We start from the raw sequence: 12,005 nt of genomic DNA, 5'->3' as shown, positions 1-12,005 counted from the left end.
AACTAAATTTTATATATAAACAAGTTGTACTAATTTTAAAAAAAAGTACATTAGTAAGTAAGAAAAATATATGCTATGTAAATAATAGAAGAAATAATCAAAGTAATAAGAAAAAAAACGTATATAAAAAAATATTGAATGTATATTCAAATACAAATAAAACTCCAATACAGAATCTATGAAACTTATCATCACATACAGTCATAGAAAAGACAATGTGAAAATAAATATTCAATAGAAAAAACAGAAAAAACATGAATACATGAAAATAAACGGATGATTAAACAGAAATAAACAGAATAATCGACTGATTAATTAGAAAAATCCGTTAACAGACCTCCAATTTCATAATGATTTAACCACCGTTAACAATTAAATGGGCATTTAATCAGCCGTTATTAATCCTCGTCAGTTGAGCTCCTCTTATTAATTTATATGTTTTTAACATTAATAATAGCTATTTATTTCTTCAAAAATAGTTTAAATAAAGAGAGAACATAATTAATTAATTGCAGTGTTGTAAATAACGATATGCGCTCATAGGACGGAAAAGATACCATTAAGTGATCAATCAAAAATAATCAACTATAATTAAAAATAATCGACCGATTAATTAAAATAAATATGTTACAGCTTGATCATCACTAACGAGTAATCCACAGATTAATCAATCTAAACGGACCTTTTTTACAACAATGATTTCTACAAAACTACTCGACGGAGAAAGCTTCTAGAATCCGTACTAATCAACTGATTTTTACAGCACTGATTCCTACCTACTCGTGGCTTCCTTCTTTTACGTGCCCTGCCTTCTTTGGTACAGTGACTCAGAAGAAAGGGACATAAGTTAATTAAATGGATTTATTCTAGTCTATTTAATGATCGAAACAGAAACAAAATTTGAGCACTCAGATTCTCTTCCTTTGATTGAATGGATTCCTCTCACATAGCAATTTTCCCTTTCATGTCTAAGGGCCACACCATCCCCCTCCTCCACCTGGCCCACCTCCTCCACCTTCGTCACCTTGTCTCTCACATCACTTTCTTCACCACCCCGCTCAATGCACCATTCATCCGTTCCTCTCTCTCTCTAGCTACTGCTCAAAACACAAGCATCGTTGCTCTTCCCTTCCCCGACAAGCTCCCACCCGACATACCTCCCGGTACGGAATCCACCGATCAACTCGCCTCATCTGATCTATTTATTCCTTTCGTAACCACCGTACCTCAGTTACGGTCTGCCTTCTTTCAGGCAATCAGCTGCTTGTCGCCACGTCCTTCTCTCCTCATCTCTGATGGATTCCTTGGCTGGACACAATACGTGGCAACGGAGCTCAGCATACCGTGTTTGTTTTCTATGGCATGGGTGGATTTGCTCAGTCTGTTTTTATGTCAGTGAGCATACACAAACCACATGCAGAGGTCTCCTCTCCTGATGAACCCTTTCCTGTCCCGGGATTTCCACACCTTATGCTCACAAAAGCCGACCTTGAGCCGCCTTTGGACGACCCTGACCCAAAAGGACCGCACTGGGACTTCGTCGTGGAAGCAGGTGAGGCTACCAAGAATAGTCGTGGGTTTGTTATGAACAGCTTTTACGAGCTTGAACAGCCTTATTTTGATTACATGGATAAGATGGGTGTTAACAATTACCAAGTCGGGCCACTTTGTCTCGCACGGCTAGGGACTGATAAGAAAAACCAGTCACAGTCCCCTCTTCTGGATTGGTTGGATTCAAGGCTCAGCATGAACCGTCCAGTATTGTACGTTGCCTTTGGTACACAAATAAAGCTCTCGCCAATCCAAACGAAGGAGCTCGCGACCGGGTTGGAACGGTCCGGGATCGATTTTATCTGGGTCATGCGGGGAGAAAAATCCAACTGGCATGACGGTTTTGCGGAAAGAGTTGGAGTTCGGTGTAGGTTAGTAAATGAATGGGTGGATCAGATAGAGATACTAGCGCATAAAGCTGTGCACGGGTTCATGTCTCACTGTGGATGGAACTCGGTCATGGAGACCATGTGTGCGGGCGTACCAGTGTTAGCATGGCCAATGATTGCCGAGCAGAGAGTGAATGCAAAGTTTGTGGTGGAGGAGTTGAAAATGGGGTTGAGGATACGCGCAAGTGACGGGACTAAGAACGGCTTGGTGGAGGCTGAGAAAATAGAGAGGTTGACGAGAGAGTTGGTGGTCGGGGAGGAAGGAAAGGCAGCAAAGAAGAAGGCCGAGGAGCTCGCAATGGCCGCAAAACAGGCAATGGATGAAGGAGGTTCATCGTATGTAGCACTGGAGAAGATGATTAGGGATGTTTGTGTGGATCTGGCTAGCTAGCTAGGTGATTATTAACTGAACAATAATTATAATATCTCTCCATCCTTGTCTGTACTTTTGTATAATGATAATATATTTTCCTCTGAAATTTTGGTTTCACAATTAATAATATGTTCCATGTCTATCAGGACAGAACTTGAAAATTTTAATAATGTACAATTATAATGAGTGAGATTTGAATTCAAGACCTCTCAAATATAAAATAAAGATTTAACAACTAAGTTACAACTAAACATATACTATATAAAAAGTTTTTAAAAAAATTCAATGTCAGAACTATCTGAAACTATATGAAACATTGGCACAGAATTGATGATATTCTTGATTTTACCTTCACTTTATCTAAACCTAACAGGGACAATTTTCTGGTAATGTACAGTGCAGTTGCATGGATTACTTGATTATTAAGAAATAATATTTGTTTTAACCAAGGGAGCAGTTGTGATAGTATCAAGCACTCAGTTTTGAATGTTATTCATTGGGTTTCGTAATGGTCAGATCATGCTGCGGAGCAAGAGGTTGCTAGCTGTCGCAGAATGGATGCCGGGTGACATATCGCAATTCTCTTTGCAGGAGCTGGTGCCAGAGCAAGTCTTAGTGGAATTGGCTAACACAGAGGACTCTCTTTCACTGTGCTATTATGCTTTCCTTGAGAGTTCAAATGCCTCCATGTTTTTGTGCCTCCATTATGCCTCTATCTCTCTCCATCATTTTCAAAGTTCAAACAATCGATCCGAACCGCTCAATCTAATCTCCATACTAAAATATGTTTGGAGACCAAATTTTATATTTTTAGGAATTTTTTTACTATTTTTTTAGATAGGTACAAAATAAGTAAATCTGAACCATCTAAAAACAGTATTTTTGTACCTATCTAAAAAAATAGTAAAAAAATTCCTAAAAATATAAAATTTGGTCTCCAAACATATTTTAGTATGGAGGTTAGGTTGAGCGGTTCGGATCGACTGTTTGAATTTTGAAAATGATAGAGAGAGATGGAGGCATGATAGAGGCACAAAAAACATGCAGGCATTTGAACCCTCCTCTTGTTATAAATAGTAGAGATTAGGAACTCTATTAGTCTTTTAGTAAGATTGTAGGAGTTGCTTTGCTTTCGATGTTTGATGTTAGCTATTAATTAAGGAGAACGTTTCGTTTAACATACCAGACAACATATATGGATCTGGATTATGAAACTTGTAATTTAAAATTAACAGTTTCACACAAACGGGCCATGCCTTTTTAAACTTTAGTGACATTCTGCCTATATTTTGAGATTTTTTTTTTGGCAATTATTTTTTAGATCTAAGTAACTAAAATTTTCTTAAAGACTCATGTCGTGAATTAATTTGATTATTTAATAAAAATCAGCTTATGACAATCCCACCTCAAAATTAATACTCTTTGGTTGTCAGAGTCGGTTCTGAAGATTTTGGGGTCTGGAGCGGGAGAAAAATTTGAATTCTTTATATCCATTTTTTTTCTTATTAATATGTCAATAAATCATACAAAATAAGGGAACATAAAACCAATACCTCTCAAAATAAAACATATACAATGCATGATTAACATACAGACTAATATGTATACTATTAATTACCAATATATTAGTGATTTAGGAGTAAAGCTAGGATGTAATGTGCTCACCAAGAGGGTTTGGTGAGTACAACTCCAAAAGTATATCGGATCGACTTCAAATGCTAAATCCAAACCGTTCAAATCCATGTACTTCATGAGTGATGCATGTATATGTAAAATTTTAAAAGTTTCGAGTTTATTTGCTACATGGTCAAGCGGTCAAAAAAATTATAAAAATTGAATATATAAAACAACTTATAAATTAACTTATAAAAAATTCATTTCTTTCACAACTTGACTTTGTAGCAAAAAACTCAAAACTTTCAAAATTTTGCATGTACTTGCATCACTCATGAAGTATATGAATTTCAACGGTTTGGATTTAACATTTGAAGTCGATCCGATATACTTTTGGAGTTATGCTCACCAAACCCTCTTGGTGAGCACATCACACCTTAGCTTTACTCGTGATTTAGTCCCTAAATAGTAATACCAATCAATTAGTATTTTAAACTCTATTAATAATGAGGAGGGTTCAAATGCCTCCATCATGCCTCCATCTCTCTCCATCATTTTCAAAGTTCAAACAGTCGATCCGAACCACTCAACCTAACCTCCATACTAAAATATGTTTGGAGACCAAATTTTATATTTTTAGGAATTTTTTTACTATTTTTTTAGATAGATACAAAAATACTGTTTTTAGATGGTTCAGATTTACTGATTTTGTACCTATCTAAAAAAATAGTAAAAAAATTTCTAAAAATATAAAATTTGGTCTCCAAACATATTTTAGTATGGAGGTTAGGTTGAGCGGTTCGGATCGACTGTTTGAACTATGAAAATGATCGAGAGAGATGGAGGCATAATGGAGGCACAAAAACATGGAGGCATTTGAACCCTCCTCATTAATAATTACCAATTTGTTAATAATGTAATATCTAATTTAAACTTGAAAATTTAGTATTACTATGATTTATAGATAAGACGTAATTGTTTGACCTTTATGATTTCCAACACCAAGCTGCAATGAAACCAGGACATTTACAAAAATACAAATTTTTCAGGTTGACCCAGGACTTCAGACCTTTTATTGAGCTCAGTTTTTTACAATATATAATTTTGAGGTTCCTCAAACAGACCAATTGATCCCCAAAAGTAAGGGAAGTGAGTAATTGGCAGCCCATTATCTTTAAATTTGTTAAAGCCACAAAAGAATGCAAGTCCAAAGATTTCAAACTGGGGGTGTTGTATAACCTTAGAGAATGCAGAGAGCTAAGCTCATGGAACGCCAATAGTTCACTCACCTTAAGGAAAGCCAAACCCACACTTAGGGACAGACTTGGTTGACTTGTCTTCTTATAAGCCATTGAGTTAATATATCCAGTACATTTAATTCTTATAAAGGAAAGTAGAGAACTGTATGGAAGAGGTGGTAGTTCTAAAATTAGTGGACAATCTTCAATTTTCAGACTCTCTAGCCTCTAGGGAAGGAAACCTCTCCAACACCTCAGATGTAGCATATCCTGAGAGAGGAAGATACACTAATTTAGGGCAATCTCAAATTGTGAGTTTCTTGAGTTTTTTAAAGCAGGGAAATTGTTGAAGTTGGTCAGTCCACACCCATTTTTGGAGATTTGGCATCTTTTTTATCTTCAACTCTTCCAAAGATGGAAATTTCATGCTCTGAGGTCCAATTTCTCTCACAGCCAATCTAGTCAGCTTCAAACGCTTGAGAGACTCCAACTCTCCTATAGGTGGAAGCAACTCACATGAAAAACAACAATCTAGAGTTAGAGACTCGAGAAAAATGAGAGAGGGATCGACATGCACTCGTCTCTGTCTACCTTGCTTCCAGCTGCACTACTCTCTGATTCAGAAAACAACATTTGTGCAGTGTTCACTAGTGTAAAAACTGGAATCAGGATCGGCCTATTTGGATCGGTTATATGAGCCAACCGATCCTAAAAGGTATTTGAATCGATTTTCTTAAAAAAAACCGATCTTAAAAACTATTCAGATCGGGTTTTATTGTCAACCGATCCTGATTTATGAACTATCAGGATCGGTTTTTTGTTAGAACTGATCCTGATACTATCAGGATCAGTTATTCTAAATAACCGATCTTAATAATTCAACTATCAGGGTCGATTGTTTATAAAACCCGATCCTGATAGTATCAGGATCGGTTCTAACAAAAAACCGATCCTGATAATTGAAATATCTCAAATAAATCTTATTAATTGAAATATATCAGAAAATAGCATCTGGATCGGGTCTATACATAATAACCGATCCAGATAACTTAAATACATCTAACAAATTAAAATATATCAGAAAATAGCATCTGGATCGGTTCTGTACATAATAACCGATCCTGATAGTATCTGGATGTTACGTTATGAAATTTTTACAATTAAATTCGAATGATTTAAAAGAAAGAATCGATAAATCATGTTAATAAAATGGAAGTTTAAACCTTAATTAAGGTTCCCCTAAATAAGTAAGTTAATTGTGAATTGAAACCGCGTCGAAATTTCGAGATTTCGGAATTTTATAGCCCCAGTGCGGATTAGGTTGACCGCAGTGCGGGTGGAAGCCATCCGCAGTGGCTCAGGCTTTTTCTTGAATTTTGCCAAAAAAAATGACTAAGTAGTGAGTGCGGGTGAGGGATCCGCAGTGCGGATGAGTTTAGCCGCACTCATGAATTTCTGTATTGCACTGAATTTTCCTGAAATCGGCTAAGTAGTGAGTGCGGATGAGGGTGAACCGCAGTGCGGATCAGGTTCATCCGCAGTAGGCTCGGACTTTTCCTGGATTCGGCTGACAACCGACTAAGTCTCGAGTGCGGATTAGGTAACCCGCAGTGCGGATTGGCTAATCCGCATTCAGGGTAATTTTAACCCTAAAACCCAAATTAAAACTTCTCTCTCTCTCTCTCTTCCACCATTCCCCATTTCTAAGTGAAATTCGTCCAAGAGAGAAGGAAAAGATCCCGTGAGTTTCCGTTTCGTTCAGACTCCCGATTGTTGCAAGAAATCGAGTTTGGAACCGAGAAAGCAGCCGAGGATCTCTCAGAACCCTTCTATTTGGTATTTCTTTCTCTCCTTTTTACTTTCGAAACCTCGAATTTTCTCGATTTCTCAGATTCTCGTTTTAAACCCGAGATTTGTGCTCGAATTGCTCGAGGACTAGTTCCTCTACACTTCTTACTAGTTTGTTTGTCATTCTTTTTCCCGATTTCTTCCGATTTATGAAATCTGATTTCTAGGGTTTCGTGCCAAAATTGAAAGTTGGCATAATCGTGATTTGATTTGCTTAACCCGACCAATTAGACTTGTAATCGGTAGGGTTGCCTCCTGATCGTGAATTTTTAGAACAATTAACGGCTGATTTGAGATTTTGACCAAATTAGGGTTAACCAAACGGTGAATCGAATTGATCCGAGAACCAAAGTAGTGAAACGGTGATTGATGGTTACCAAAGTGAAATAGTATAAGGCTAGAGGGCCTAGATGAGATTTTGTGTGGTTTTAGAGGATTTTGGTAAGAAATAATGAACCGAACGAATTGATACCAAAAACATAGGAATTGATTAGAGAAGGTATAAGCCCTAGAAGTAACTCGAATAAACCTCTCGATCCTGAACCAATGTTAAACCAAGTATACGCATAATATAGGTGTAGGCTCGGTCGAGCAAGAACTTGCGAGACAATACGAGACGTCCGATCCTTAAAATTAAGCGGTACGCTCGGCATACTAAGGTGCGGGATTCTTGGACTTGTCTGATACTTTATTTTCAGGAATTAAACTGTTTATTCGTTTGTCATGTTGAATGATTAATTGTTGCATATTTTGGAATTCATATTGCATATTGATTCTTGCATAAATGAGAAGGATTGAATTGTTTTAGTTAAGGTTGATTTGCATGTTGGTACGGTTATTAATTGTTTAGTTCTGTGAATTGTTCTTGATGTGAATGAATCTGCCAGGCCGACCTGTTTAGGTGGCTGGATAAGGTAACGGTGACCTATCCGTTGACCTGTGTTTATGAATTTGCCAGGCCGACCTGTTTAGGTGGCTGGATAAGGTGACGCTGCTGACTTATGCGTTGACCTGTGAGAATTTGCCAGACCGACCTGTTTAGGTGGCTGGATAAGGTGACGCTGCTGACTTATGCGTTGACCTGTGAGAATTTGCCAGACCGACCTGTTTAGGTGGCTGGATAAGGTGACGCTGCTGACTTATGCGTTGACCTGTTATGAGTTTGCGAGACTGACCTGCATGTGTGGCTTTGATATATATTTGCTTGAGATTTAGCAAAGTTGACCTGTATAGGTAAACTTTGATTCCGTGTGTTGCATTTGTGTCAAGTTGACCTGTGTTGGTGACTTGTAACCGGACCTTAGGAAATGGTTAAGCCAAACAGCAATTGCAGATGGGTGTCTGATAAAGGGTCCAGCTTGGTTGGCCATCTGTAGGTGTCTGTAACCCTACAGATGTGGGTTTGATAACGGTTCAGCTCGAGAGAACATCTGTAATTGCTACAAGCCCAATTGAACTGAGTTAGGAATCGAGTTAAGCCAAAATATATGTTGTGTTTTGAGATCCATATTGAAAATTTCGTAAACTGTGTTTCAAGTTGATTAACTGTTGTCGAGTAGTGGCATTCTGTTAGTTATGTTTTCTTATTTAACTGTTGCATTGTTATTGTTTGGGTTTCATTGTTGGATATAGAGTTTGATTGCAAGTCCAATAGTCTAAACTGTGGCAAATTCGCACTGAGAATTTATTCTCACCCCCACCTTCCCCGTTATTTTACAGGTATTGGTGCGACGGATTCCGGGGAGGCACGAGAGTAGTAGGCCTTAGTAGCTGACCAGTACATGACCCTAGATAGCTTTTGTTGTATAGATTTAGGGTAGGCCTCGTGGTTGGTATCCGGATGAGATACTTTTATTGTATTATATGCTGACCAGACTGTGCACTCTGATTTTATGTTAGAAACTTGTTTTGAATTGCGTGTTGTTTGGTTTAAATTGTGATTAGCCTTGTAAGCATACACGGCGTTGTATGCTTACGGCGGGGGATTGTTACTACCCGTGGCCGCGGGGTGTGACAGCTCTCGATCGGTTTTATTGCTAAAAACCGATCCTGATACTTTTTTTTTGGCAGAACCAACTTTGAAAAAAAATAGTATTAGAATCAGTTATTTCAAATACTATTTTTTTTTTTTTGCAGAACCAACTTTGTGTGGTGCGTTGTATGTAGTCTAAAATGCTCTGTTCGGATTGAAAGCAAATTGGCACAGTGACAGCTTCAAAATTGAGATAGCAAATTTCATTTTATAATTAGTTTTTTTTCAATATTTTAAAATATTTATGTTTGTAATTTTAATATTTAGAAGTATATGTAATTAGGCATTTGTGTTATATGTAATTAGTGTGGTGATTAATAGAATATATATATGGCTGTTGTATATGGCATATGGTTCAATTATAAATTTTTTTTGATGAAAATTAATGTAATTTATATTATTAAAATTTATGTGATAATATAATTAATTATTTGACATTGATATTTCATTTTGAAGTCATTTTGACTATTGAATTTTTTTTATACAATCATGCATGATGCATCAATGACTTGTGCCATATAATAATATACATAGGACTTGAACCCTTGTTGTATGGGGTTGTGAAGGAACGAATACGAATATTAGCATTTGGTCGATCGGAACCGTTAAAATGAAAGAATGTCATATTAATTTCACCATTATAAAATTTGATACAATTCGGGATTCGTGTACTAGTTCATCAAAGCAAAACAATATAGCAACATCGCACGGCCGTAAATAATTTACGTTGGATCAAAATTTACAGTTGTCGGGCCTTCGGCACTTTTACATTATTAATGTTCCATATTATATCTTGATCATTTTAAAAATTATTACATGTCATTTAATTACAGACCCACCGTTGGATGATCATGCAGAAATGAACGGTCTGCATTCCATTTAACAATTTGATGCCATTAATAATAATAAAATTGTACAAAATTGATCATAGTAGAGTTGATTTGGCCATACAAACACAAATAAATAAATTTTATATTTTTCACATTTTTCTTAATATTTATCTGTGTACATGCATTACCAAACAGAAAAGAAAATAAATGGTAGCCGTTTGATGGTTGATAGACCATCAATATGAGTGGGGTTTACCTCAGTGACCTTTCTTATATATAGTATCAGGATCGGTTTTTTATAAAAAACCGATCTTGATACTATTTTTTTTTCAAAGTTGGTTCTGCAAAAAAAAAAAAATAGTATCAAGATCGGTTTTTTATAAAAAATCGATCCTGATACTATTTTTTTCAAAGTTGGTTCTGCCAAAAAAAATTAGTAGTAGGATCGGTTTTTTATAAACAACCGATCCTAATACTATTTACTCCCTATATAACCTGCTTAGGGTTCTTCTTATTTTCATTTCGTGCCTCTCATTTTCAACTTAGCGTCTCTCTCTCTGTGTCTCCGTATCTCCCTCTCAAATCCTCAGTACTCTTTGTGTCTCTCTCTCTGTCTCCGTCTCTCCTTCTCCTCCGTGTCTCTCTCTCTCTCTTTCTCTCCGTCTCTTCCTCTCAAAGCCGAGTCTCTCGCACCTCCGGCTCAATTGTGTCAGTTTTTAATTTTTTTTATTGTTTCAAAAATTAATTAATGGTGTTTGTATATTGTTTTACAGTCTTGAGGACATCTCGCTCAAGTTACTTAATCATCCGGCCGATCAACTATCACGGTATTAGCTTTATCTAATTTTCTCATTATTATACTTTAAAAACACATTTTTTTTGTATTTTTTATTGTAAAATGTTTTTCCATCTAATTGTTACCTTTGTTTTTATTTTTAGGATCTTTTTTAATCTCAAGTGATGTGATTGCAAAAGTGGTAATTATTGATTTTTTTATTGTTGTGTTTTACATTAATTGCATAAATGTGTGTTAATTGAAGAAATAGCTCAATTAGTCACTTGTACGTTTGTTAATTAATTTTTTTTGGATTTAAATTTCTTGTTATAATATGTAATGATTCACAAAACTTTGTATGAACATGAATTTTTTGTAATAATTTAAGATGTGTATGATATTTAATTTAGGATGTGTATATGATATTTGATTATTGTTTCTTACTGTGCAAAAAAAAAAATATTTAGGATGCTGGCCAGCAAAATATATATGGAAGCTGGTCAAATAAATAAAAATGTTTTTTTTAGCTTCAATAAAACTATTAGGATCGGTTATTTTAAACAACCGATCCAGATTACTACTATTAGGATCGGTTATTTTTTAATAACCGATCCTAAAAGTTTTTTCTTCAGATCCTCATTCCAAAAAAAAAAAAAGTACCAGAATCGGTTTTTTATAAAAAAACCGATCCTGATAGTATTAGGATCGGTTTTTTATAAACAACCGATCCTAATACTATTTATTTTCAAAGTTGGTTCTGCAAAAAAAAAAAAATAGTATCAAGATCGGTTTTTTATAAACAACCGATCCTAATACTATTTATTTTCAAAGTTAGTAAAAAAAAATAGTATTGGTTAACCTAAGGAACCGATCCTAATAGGTATTAATTTGGATCGGTTATTTTAAAGAACCGATCCAGAATATAACTATTAGGATCGGTTCGTTAAGAAAAACCGATCTAGATAACTGCTATTAAGATCGGTTATAATAAACAACCGATCCTAATAGTTGCTATTTGGATCGGTTCTTTAAAAAATAAAAAACCGATCCTGATAGTATCAGTATCGCCTTCATCAGGATCGGTTGTATTCCGATACTGATATGCGTATATAATCGATCCTGATTCCATATTTTCCACTAGTGGTTTATTTTTTGCATATTTAGCCTTTTGCAGTTATTTGTATCAAATTAAAAACTATTTTGGTTAAGTGCTGAAAATCAAAATTAACAGCATGGGTTAGTGAAATATAAAAGGAATGTTCTGTTCAATTTTAAGAAATTAACAATTTAGAGTAACTTTACGACCACATACAGCAACATTGTATCAGAATGTGATATATGTGGCAGCATGGTAA

At 35.6% G+C, this 12,005-nt stretch overlaps 1 pseudogene; it reads left to right on the top strand.

The window, feature by feature from the left end:
• The first annotated feature begins 931 nt into the window (after nucleotides 1–931).
• On the top strand, nucleotides 932–2,381 carry LOC144563593 (UDP-glycosyltransferase 90A1 pseudogene; annotated as a pseudogene).
• The last annotated feature ends 9,624 nt before the right edge of the window (nucleotides 2,382–12,005 follow it).

This window comes from Carex rostrata, chromosome 12 (assembly GCF_964058835.1).
Source record: "Carex rostrata chromosome 12, lpCarRost1.2, whole genome shotgun sequence".
Taxonomy (NCBI): Eukaryota; Viridiplantae; Streptophyta; class Magnoliopsida; order Poales; family Cyperaceae; genus Carex; species Carex rostrata.
Note: the sequence above shows the minus strand (reverse complement) of the source record. Positions and strands in the feature narration are given on the sequence as shown.